This window comes from Lissotriton vulgaris, chromosome 9, assembly GCF_964263255.1.
Source record: "Lissotriton vulgaris chromosome 9, aLisVul1.2, whole genome shotgun sequence".
In the NCBI taxonomy this organism is placed as follows: Eukaryota; Metazoa; Chordata; class Amphibia; order Caudata; family Salamandridae; genus Lissotriton; species Lissotriton vulgaris.
Window position 1 is genome coordinate 942140776 of NC_141697.1, and position 12158 is coordinate 942152933.

General features: G+C 38.8%; 1 protein-coding gene across 2 annotated transcripts in view; it reads left to right on the forward strand.

Moving 5' to 3' along the window:
- UBA7 (ubiquitin like modifier activating enzyme 7) overlaps positions 1 to 12158 on the forward strand; it is a 1262833-nt gene that overhangs the window by 841556 nt on the left and 409119 nt on the right. The gene's annotated exons all lie outside the window — the stretch shown is intronic.

Here is a 12158-nt window from a genome sequence, read left to right on the forward strand (position 1 = left end):
CACAAATAAAGTAGCACATTTAATATCTACCATTCTTCTTAAAGTCCAGCTGGAATCTTTATATATCTGAAAGAGTAAAAACATAGACGAACAAAACATGGATGAACAGTCACAACATTAGACAAACACATAAGCACACATAATGAAAGCACATGCCATAATGTGATCAGCCGCATTAATAATGACAAAGACAATAGGACAAACAAGATAATATTAATCATGTGTTACAAGACAAACTCTCAAATGCAACATGAGCACATAAATGTTAGTCCTGCGTGTTTGTGAATGCAAATTTACTCTAAGTTGGTTTAATAATACAAATCATGCAACAATTCATTAATAAATTAGTTCATGTTACAGAGAATTAACTTCACGAGCCAGAATAAAATGAATTCTGAAACTCGCTCCATCAACTCCCTCATCTGGTGATTTAAAAATCACCAAACAACACCCAAAATTTAGGAAATTTTGAACCCAATTTTTAGAGACGTCACACCTTAAATTCTTTCAGTATTAGTTTCCCTAAACCCCTGTTTCTGCTGTCTGGTCAACACTTTCAAACTGAGCCCTTCGCATCTCTTCTAACTCATATTCCTTCTCCTGTTCCTTTCTGAGTTTGTAAATCCTCCTCTTTTCTTTCTGATGCTTCTTCCTCTTGTGAATCATGCAACTAATTTTTAGCAGCAATATCACTATAATGATGACAATTACTGGATAGAGCACTTTGCCAATGATGGAGCCACCAATTTCTGAAAACCATTCTTTTATTGCCTCCATTCTTCTGCCTAATCCTTCTGTGAAACTTTCTTCTTCCAGGGGTTCTATTTCTTCATGAAACTGTGTAATATTCTTAATAAGCGACTCTATATTCCGACTCTTGTCAGGAATATAAGTACAACAATGCTGGACATGTAAGACCCCACAGACTCCTCCCTCTTTTGCAAGCAGAATGTCTAATGCAAGACGATTCTGCATAACCATGCTTCTGGTAGCAACAAGTTCTGTATTGACTAATTTGAAACCACTTGCAGTATCTGTTGACAATCTATCTACGATTGTAGAAACCTTTCTGATTTTGATTGAATTCATGGTAATTCCTACCATAGGAATGACAGCACCAAAGATGTCTCCCAGGACTTCTGTAAAGCTTTCTCTTTTGTACCTATTCAGGTGTTCACCAAATTCAAAAGTACCTTTTTCATTTCTGTCAACATGAAAAAATTTTGGAAAAACTAATCCAAGATAGCATGTCCCATACCAATGGTCTGGGAGGCTAAAATATGCCTTATTGCCACAAATAAAATAAATTCCAGGAAAAATTGGATCCTTTCCACTTTTAAATCCCCATCCCCCTATGATACGATAGGTATCCTCACATTGACTAGCACCCACAAAAAAGTTATCATAAAGTGTGTTATCTCTTCTAATGCAAAATTTACCACTAACTGGTTAATCTATATGAATAGTTGCATTTGTGTTAACACCATTTAGTTTAGCATCCTCCATTTGCCAGTACTTGAACGTAGCATGTTTAAGCATCTCATTTCTCTTGTAAACAGCCCTTCTCTCCTCAACCATGTTCAGGAAAGTCTTTTCTTCTGCTCTCATTTTGCATGTTAAATTATTTCTATAAGCATACTCGTAATTAAGTTAATTAGTAACTAATAAGAATTCCCTCATCCGTTTCGCAGGTTTTACTTTGTTTAAGCTATTTACAACTTTGAGATTTGCAAAAACCTCATCAAAACCTGAGTAATAATACTCCAGACGACCAGTTTGATAAAACAGGCTAGCAATTACACTGCAAGTAATGCCATAAGTGAGAGGTAACATGTTATAAGTAACCCCCTCTGAAACAGAAGCAGGTAGCTTCACACAGACATAACAATCTTTAACATTCATTACTTTAACATATTCAGACAGAAGCCTTGAAAATGAATTGCTAGAGAAATCTCCAACAGATCTATCTTGATGGATCTCTGGATTATGCTCAATAACTCTGCTAGACTTGCCAGCATGTTTCTCATGTTTAGTCTCTACCTTACTTGTTATATTAGTCTTAAGTTTCTGTTTGTCAATACCAAAAGGGTACACTACAGCTAATATTAACCAAACTAAAATTAATAAAACAACACAAATTGAAGACATTTTGCAACATCTTCTCAAGATCGAACACCTTGAAGTATCTGAACTAGGCATTTTGGAAAACGATCAAAATTGAAAAACAGAAATTTAAAATAATGTAAGTTAACTAAAATGTAAGTGTAAAACTAAACTATATCCCCCCTTAAAATTTTTTTTTTAAAAGAACCCTAAACAGCTTTTCTTCGACCTTGCGTCACATGAATATGTGCTTTCCAGCTAAACACAATTTCTTCGACCTAAAGTCACCTAACACATTTTCTTCAGCCTTATGCCAGGAAACAAAACCCTTATCTAAAACTAAACAGCATCAGTCATTATCACTAGCTTCTTCCAAGTCTTCTTGACTGCTACTCCCTACCTCAACAATTGGCGGGATTATAATGTATGTCCACTCTGGGGACTTATACTTCTGATTTGGCTTTATTACTCTTTTTGTTTTACGAGTGATTACTTCAATCTTTTTATTATTTTCATTTTTCTTATCAGAGTCACCTCCCTGACTAGATACTTTGTTGATCTGCTCTTTTGATTTCTTCACCAGTTTGAATTTCAAATTATCTTCAGGCCAAATATCTCCTTTTCTCAAGATTTTCTTCTTTGGCACGTTCTCGTTACATTCAGCTTTCCAAGCTCTTTTTCTGAATTTTCTTATTTCAGATTCTTCATCACTTACATCAGTGTCTGTATCTGAGACTTCAAATCTGTACCTAGAAACTTCTTTACTCGGCAGCTTCACTCCATTAGGAACATCATCATTTTCACAGCTGGTACTTGGTAATTCTTCCTCTTCCTCTTCTTCAGGGATCACCTTTAGCTTCCCAGTTTCAGGTTTCTTGCTCCTGCACACAGAGTTACTTCTTTGCCTTTCAATACTCTCCTGGATTAGATTTCTGTCTTGCTCAGAATCTTCTGCTCCTGAATCTTCTTTTTCTTTTTGAGATTCTTTTTCTAGCAGATCTTCATCAACACCTTGATCTCCAGTTTCGATATTCAGATCTTCTTCATTCAAGTTCTGATTCTCATCTAGATTTTCTTGATGTTGATTTTCTTGCTGATCATCAGACTCAGGATCTTCAGGGTCTCCTTCTGAATCTGAATCAGTTGTTTCTCCACTATCTTCATCAGAATTCTCAGGAGGTGGTACACAAATTGTATGGCTCGCATGCACCCACCTTTTCAGCCCTTTACACTTGACTGCATTTGTTGTGACGAAAATGACTTGTCTTGCTTTTTGCCACCTTGGTACTAAACAATTTCTTCTTCGATGAACTTTAGTCCTCACCCAGTCTCCAGGCAACAAATCATGTGCTTGTTCTTTCTCCTTTGTAATTACATCTGTTCCCACCTGATGAAATACAGAATGAACTACATCAGAAAGATTCTGACAGTATTCAATGATTGCACTATCATTAATACTCAATAGTTTGCCAACTGGAACAAATGCTTGCCTCATTACTCAACCCATTAGAATATCATGGGGACTAAGGCCTGTCTTTTTGTCTGGAGTGCTTCTCAAAGACATCAGAACAAGTGGAGGAGCATCTGTCCACTTCACTCCTGTGGCTAGACACATTTTTTAAATCCAGTTTTTGATAGTTCCATTTATCTGTTCAACAACACCTGATGCTTCTGGTCTGTATGCACAATGCAGCTTTTGTTCAATGTTTAAAGCTTCACAAATCAATTTCATCAATCTGTTTTCAAAATGGGTTCCGCAATCACTTTCAATGGTTACTGGAAATCCGTACCTAGGTATGATCTCCCTCAAAAGCAATTTTGCCACAGTGACTGAGTCATTGTGACGAGTTGGGAAAGCTTCCACCCATCTTGAAAACAGACAAACAAACACAAGCACATATTTTAGCTTGTTGTGCATCGGCATGTCAATGAAATCCATCTGTAATCTGGTAAATGGACCACCCTCCCGTCCTATGGTTCCCATGCTTACAACAGTTTTCCATTCGGATTCATCTGTTGACAGGTCAAACATCTTTGGCAAAGTGACTCTGCAATGATTCTAAACTTTGGACTGAACCATGTTTCTCTGAATAGTCTAATCATTGAATCTCTTCCTAAATGCCCTGGACCATGGTACATCCGTGCCATGTCAGCAATCATGCAGTTTGGCATTACAGGCCTTCCATCTTTGTAAACCCAAACTCCATCTTCTTCTCGCTGTCTGCATTCTGCTTTTAACCATGTGTTTTTCTCTTCTTCTTCTGCCTCATCTTGTAATTCTTTTACCCACTGCCATGTTTCAACTACAGATGTTAGCATGAGAGAATTCAACATGTGACTTTTGTCTTTTTCCCGATTGATTGAATAATTGTTCTTTGCGCAGTACCTTGCGATCTCATCCGCAGAAGCGTTGCCTTTAGTGATGTAATCTTCTCCCTTCCTGTGAGCAGCACACTTGACAACAGCAATTTGCTCTGGTAACTGAATGCCATTGATCAATCTCTTGATCAATTTCGCATTTCTGATTGGCGTACCCGCAGAGGTCAAATAACCTCTTTGAGACCATAACTGTCCATAGTCATGAACTACGCCATATCCATACTGACTATCAGTCACTATGGTTACCTTTTTGCCAGCTGCTTTTTCACAAGCTCGAATTAGACCAATTAGCTCTGCAATCTGAGCAGAACGAATTCCATCAAGAGGTGAACCTCAACAACATCTGAGACTGTGCACACTGAATATGCTGCTCTCAGAATTCCTTCATCAGTTCTCAAGCAGGAACCATCCACAAAATACACCAGATCAGATTCAGGTAAAGGAACATCTTTTATGTCCTGTCGAGGTTTTGTACAGTAATCTACAACATCCAGGCATTCATGATCAATGTCATTTTCATTATTTACCTCAGTAACAACTCCATCTGGCAATAATGTGGAAGGATTTAGGTTCACACATCTTGCAATTGAAACATTATCTGATCCCAGAATTGTTTTTTCATATTTTGTCAGTCTGCTACCTGTCAAATGCTGAGTTTTACTTCTGGTAAGAAGAATTTCAACTGAATGAGGTACATATACTTTTACAGGAAATCCCATAATGATACCCTCACTTTGTTCAAGACTTACACTTGTTGCAGCCACTGCTTTTAAGCAACCTGGCAAAGCTTTTGCAACAGGAGCCAAAACAGCTGAGAAATATGCAATTGGCTTTCTCAGTTTTCCATGTCTCTGAATCAAAACAGACAATGCACATCCTTCCCTTTCGCTGCAGTACAGTTCAAATTATTTCTCATAATCTGGCATACCCAGAGCTGGAGCTTCACATAAGCTTCTTTTTAATTTTTCAAAAGCTTCCAGTTCAATTTTTGACAATCTGATTGGATATTTTATGTCTGCTTTTGTCAGTCTTTGCAGTGGTTTTGCAATTACCGAAAATCCACTAATCCATCGTCGGCAGTAACCAACCATTCCCAGAAACATTCTGACCTGTCTTTGTGTTGTCGGAGGCTGTATTGCTCGAATCATTTTAATTCTTTCAATTGTCACGTGTCTTGTTCCTTTTGCAATTCTGTGACCAAGATATTTTATTTCTTGTTTACAAAACTGCAATTTTGCAGGTGACACTTTATGTCCCTCATCTGCCAATCGATTTAAAAGAGTAATGGTATCAGTTACACAATTTTCTCGTGTTTTTGCTGTCACGAGCAAATCATCAATATACTGTACCAGTGTAGAATTTCCAGGCAATATCAGATCTTCCAGAGATTTCTTTAATAACTGATTAAAGATAGATGGACTCTCAGTATACCCCTGTGGGATACGACACCATGCTAAAATACGATTCTGGAACCTGAATGCAAAAATTTGCTTTCTTTCTGGATGCAATGGAACTGTAAAGAAGTCATTACACGGGTCAATGACCGTGCACCATTCTGCATCATGCGGAATCTGATAAAGAATTACCGCAGGGTTTGGAACAATTGGGCAGCATGGAACAACAATTTGGTTAATTTTTCTCAAATCCTAAACAATTCTATATGTTCCATTTGGCTTTTTAATACCCATAATCGGTGAATTACATGGGTTGCTCTCAATTTCTTTTAGCACACCTTGACTGATGAATTTTTCAATCACTGGAATGACACATTCAATTGTCTCAGCTTTCATTTTGTATTGAGGAACATTTGGAAAATCTATTCCCTGCTTTACAGTAATTTTTACTGGATCTACATTTTTCATAAGACCCATGTCATTCCCAGTTAGGTCCCAAATTTCTGGATTAACTGGCTTTTTGAGCTCTTCTGGCAAATCATTTTTATCACAAACAGGAAACAGTAATTTCTTTTCTTCATCAACCATCAATATTGTCAATTTATAAAGCCCATCTTCTTCTGATGTTTGCATTTCAGTGCCATCTGGTGAGCAATATATCTTGCAATTCATTTTGCATAATATATCACGACCCAACAGATTCACAGGACTGCTGTCACAAACTAGAAACCTGTGTTTATCTTTGTAATTTCCAATTTCCACTTCAACTGGTTCTGTTAAACTTGTTTTAATTTGCTGATTAGCTACACCTACAACTTGGATGTACTCACCAGAGAGAGGAAGATTTTCTATTTCTGCTGATCTAACAGTAGAACGGGTAGCACCTGTATCCACAAGGAAAGTGATATCAACGTCGTTCACTTTACCATTCACAAATGGACCAGACTGATCTACCTCAAGAGTGGGTCCAAGCACACACTCTTCTTCCTCTCTCAGGCACCGTCATGAATAATCTTCTGATGAATCACTTTCTTCCTTATTTTTCAGCTAAAATTGGGAAGCATTTGACATGTTAACTCTTGACACATTATTTACCTGATTACCTCCACAGAAACCTGTTTCGGGTGTAAACCTCTGAGCATTAGCACTATTAGGAAATGGTGCTTGTGGTACCTGACTCTGCTGAATTTGGCTCTGCTGTATCTGGTTCTGCTGAATCTGGCTCTGTTGATTCGCTACCTGTCGCTGTAGCTGTCGCTGCTGACTTAACTCGTTTAACTGTTGCTGTAGCTGTTGCTGTTGCTGCTGATTTAATTCACACTGCACCTGTGGATTCAATGAATTATTTTTAAAATTTCTGGGCGGGTTTTTACACGCGCGTTTCCAGTGTCCAATTTCGCCGCAATTAAAACATGGGAGCTTTTATTTTAACTCTTCAACATTTACATTAAATTTAGGCTTGTTATTATTATTAACATTATTCTTAAATTTGCCTTGATTCTGCTGCTGCATAGAAGCGAACTGCTGTTGCTGCTGCTCTGCTACCTTCACTTGTGCCCACATTGCTTTCTCCTTGAGGTTTTTCTGCTTTGCATCTATCTCGTCACTGCAATATTTTGCCTTTCTCAGGATATCATCAACTGAAAGTGATTGCCAGCACACAATTCCATTTTTAATCATTTCACCGATTTCAGGTCTCAGGCCATAAACAAATCTGTAAATAAAGTGGCTCATGTCCTTTTCACTTAATTTTTCATAGCCACTGTACTGTTTGAAGACTAACAGTAATCTTTCATAAAATGAATGTACTGATTCTTTTGGTTCCTGATTTGTTCTTTCAATTTTAACCCAGTCCACTTCTTTCGGGGGAATTTTCCCTTTCAGCCAATAAATTACTTTATTATAAATGTCCATGGCCTCTTTTGATGGGGCACCTGTAATTGTGTCTCGGGCAGGTTCTTCTTTTGGCCAGTCCACAGAAATTTTGCATTCTGTCCAAAGATCTGATGGGACAACAATGTCAAAGATCCATCCAGATCAATCCACAGAACTTTTGACACTTTTATAAATCTGTCTACCTGTCGATACCATTCAACTGGCTTCTCTCTCAAACGAGGGAAATCATTGGTAAACAGTAGAATATCCTGTCTGGACCAAGGAACATGCACATACCCTCCTCCTGCTATTTCCCTCATTGGAAATTCTGAAACCACTTCGTTTCTCAATCTTTTATCCTGTTCTTTATTCTTTGATCACTTTATTCTCCATTTCCCTAATTCACCTAGTTTTCTGAGAAAACTTATCAATTCTTTTATATGGGCCATTCTTCCTGCAGCTTTGAGATTGTCAATATCTTTTTCAGAAAAATCCACTCTGTAGTGTTTCTGCAAATGTTTCTGTTTACTCAAATCAATTTCTAATTCAGCAGCCATTTCTTCCAGTTGTTCATACCTGTTTTTCGTTTTCCACTGAATACTCTTGCAAATAAAAAGAAGTTCATCATCCTGATACAATTTCAAACTGTCAGTACCAATTGGGCCAATAATTAATTCTTCTAAATCAGCTTTTAATTTTGCAACATCAAGCTTTTTATAATCAAGAACTTCTGGGGACTATGCATTTTGGGTTAAATCTATTCTGTTTAGGCTTCTCTCTGACGGACCTGGATCTGATTCTGCCACAGATGGTGTTTGCGAACCTGACAGACTCCCATTTAAAGTTAAATTTGGCATCATAGATTTTTCTCTATGTATTTCTGAAAGTTCTGAATAAAATCTTTCAGCTACTTTTTGAATCTCTGCATTTAATGGAACTGTCAAAGCAGTATGTCTATTTTCTCCTTGATCGAAAACTGGTACAACAGGACCAATAGTTACTGGTACTGTCACTGCTTCCATGCTTTTTGTCAATTGTTGAATTAAATCTTCCTTCACTTTATTGTAACTAGAAATGTCTGGCATGTCAGCAAGTATTCCTTCCTGATTTCTCACAAAATTATTTTCCTGTTGAGGAAATCTATTTTCTCTGGGTGTACTACAATTATTTATTGACCCTACTCTTTCAGGTAATTTTAAAAATCTGGGAGAGCCTTCCTCAGCTTCCCTAGGAGGTGCACTTGGAGAAGTTCCTGTAGAAACTCTCGGGGTAGATTGAGAATCTACTTGATAAGGTGGCGGTTTGCGTTTAGTAGCATAAGTGTCTTCTAAAACACATAAGCACACATAATGAAAGCACATGCCATAATGTGATCAGCCGCATTAATAATGACAAAGACAATAGGACAAACAAGACAATATTAATCATGTGTTACAAGACAAACTCGCAAATGCAACATGAGCACATAAATGTTAGTCCCGCGTGTGTGAATGCAAATTTACTCTAAGTTGGTTTAATATTACAAATCATGCAACAATTCATTAATAAATTAGTTCATGTTACAGAGAATTAACTTCACGAGCCAGAATAAAATGAATTCTGAAACTCGATCCATCACTACGCAATTGCCAAACTTGCTAAGGGAAAAGCCCGGGCCTCGATAAACTCCCGGGGGAGACCTCTTCAGACATGAACCGAAGATTTGGGGCCCGTATTTACAAATACTTTTTAACGCAGTCATGAGGGGCATGGCGGTTCCCTGTACTTGGCTGGGCGCAGAAATTGTCCCTATATTTAAGAAGGGCTCTCCTGTGCTCCCAGCCCACTACAGGCCCATCAGCCTCATTGATGTCCCGCAAAAAATATTTGCGCGACTCATTTTGGATCGTCTTCAGGACTGGATTGAGGAGCACGCAATCCTTAGCCCGTATCAAGCAGGGTTCAGGAAGAACACCTCTACCATGGACCAAATTTTTCGCCTAGCTTTACTATTCTGGAAAACGGTGAGGATAGAGGGTGGCAGCCTCTATATGGTGTTTGTGGACCTTCGCTCTGCTTTTGACTTAGTTCCTCGGGGGAAACTATGGTCTGTGCTCCTCGAACTGGGTATACCGGCCCAACTTCTAACTATTCTTATGAGGTTACACAAGGCGAATTCTGCGAAGGTAAGATGCGGGTGGAATGGGGCACTGTCATCTAGATTCCCCGTTGACAGAGGGGTAAGGCAGGGGTGTGTACTGGCTCCTACCCTGTTTTGCCACTAAGTCAACTGGGTAATCGCCCATTTAGATGAAGTACACCACAATGACGCCCCGAAGTTGGCAGGCAGTAGGGTGCCGGCGATCATGTTCGCAGACGACACCCTCCTGCTGTCTAAGTCTCCCATGGGGATACAGCGTATACTGGATGGCTTTGAGGAATTTTGCAGAGGTCGGGTTTGGAGATAAATGCTGACTAAACCAAATTCATGATCTTCAACCCACCTGCAACTACTCGCCCAAATCCCAGCTTAGACATAACTAGACTAGAAAGGGTGTCCACTTTTGAATATCTGGGGGTAACCATTAATGAGAACTTGTCATGGGGCCCCCAGCAAATCAAGTCACAAATGAAATTGGCACAGCTTGCTAGGGTAATCCTCAAGCTCTCCAATTCGTCCACATTTAAACCCGCTGGTCCCCCTTTGGAGATTTATAAAACGCAAGCAAGGGGTGCAATTTTGTATGGTGGTGAGTTATAGGGATATTCCTGTAGGCCTGAAATTGTCAAAACAGAGAATACATTTTAAGACAATTGTTGGCCCTTCCACTCAGTACCCCGCTCCTCCCTCTGAGGCTTGATCTAGGGGTGAGATCTATTGATGATGAACTAGCGCTTAAACCCCTTAGGTTTTGGCGCAGTCTCTGGATGACGCCAGAGCTGCTAAATTACAGGCTAGAACTTAAAGAAATACTAACCCATTATAGCGCAGTAAATATCCCTTGGCTCATGTTCATAAAGAATGAATGCGCAAGGTTGGGATTACCTGCTTTATGGCATGATCCTAAGAGGAGTTGTAAAATGGTTTCGCGCAAGTCCCTTATTAGGATATTTGCTGATAACAAACTTACTGCTGCTTTGTCCAACCCTCAAATTGGCACCTTAACTGATTCTTTTTTCATGACTAAAGCCTTTTACCATTTTGAGCAATTCATGGATGATATTTATCCTATTTTAGCCAGGAAACTTTATGTGCAATGGAGAGATGGTACTCTACCTTTACGAGCCTTTACTAGCAAATGGTCTGCCTTTGCAGCGAGAAACTGTCCTGGGTGTAGCTGTGACATAGAAAATGAACTGCACGTTCTCTTCTTTTGCCCAGTTTACTGTAATCCCAGGAAGTACTGGCTCGTACCTCTGTGCAAGAATTTGGGTTTTGTACAGTGTATGCATGCTTTTAGAGCGTAGGTACTTAATCGTTAGTGCATGATAGTGAACCGTTTTTAGTTGACAAGATCTGTCTCACTGTCAGTAACACAATGACTGCTTTGCGGGTATTAATACAGATTCAAAATGCATGTTTAAATGAAGGATTCGGAGTTCTGGATTTGATATACATTTGCTGTTTCTATTTCAGCATATAGTACGTTGGTTTGATTTGGTAAACATTTACCTGTGGTTTGCACTATCAGTAATTAGCGAGTTGTGTAATACACGTTTGAATTCATTTGAAGTTATCTTTTGTATCCCCACGCCTCGATTTCCATAAGTGTCTGCAGGTAGTATTTTTTTGAGCATTCATAACATTTCGAGCAGACATGCTGTACAAAAGGACAGCATCGGTACCTAGCAGCGAGCTCAGATAAACCAAACACAAGCACAAATATACATATTTATTAATTCCAGGGCTATTGACTGAGTAATCACACCTGTGTTAGAAATGGGGAAAACGTAATCACGAGAGGTAGAGTCTGACAGTGCACGTAAACATTTTTTTTTAAATCTCGGCCTCCAAAAAAAGTGGCAACAAGACAGATCATATAGTGGATCTCTTCTTGCTTACTTAAATGTTCACAGATTGTATATTTGCATTTTATAATATCTTGCAGGCAGGGTCGGACTGACTACCGGGCGTTTTGGAATGCTGCCGAACTGGGGGCTGATTTCACTACATTGGGGGCTGATTTGCTTGCAGGGTTAAGGCACCAGCTGCAGAGATCTTTGTTGATGCTGGGAGTAGCAGGGTATAATAGCAGTAAGATAACTCTATTGGTTAATGCACTTGCTGGAGAGAGTTTAGTTCGGTTTACTCAAACGGTTGATTTATCATAAAATAGCATAGAATTAATGTACCTTCTAACCAGCAGATCACATATTTCTATTTTATATAGACAACTCAGTTGGTTCTTTGTTACAGAGATCAATGTG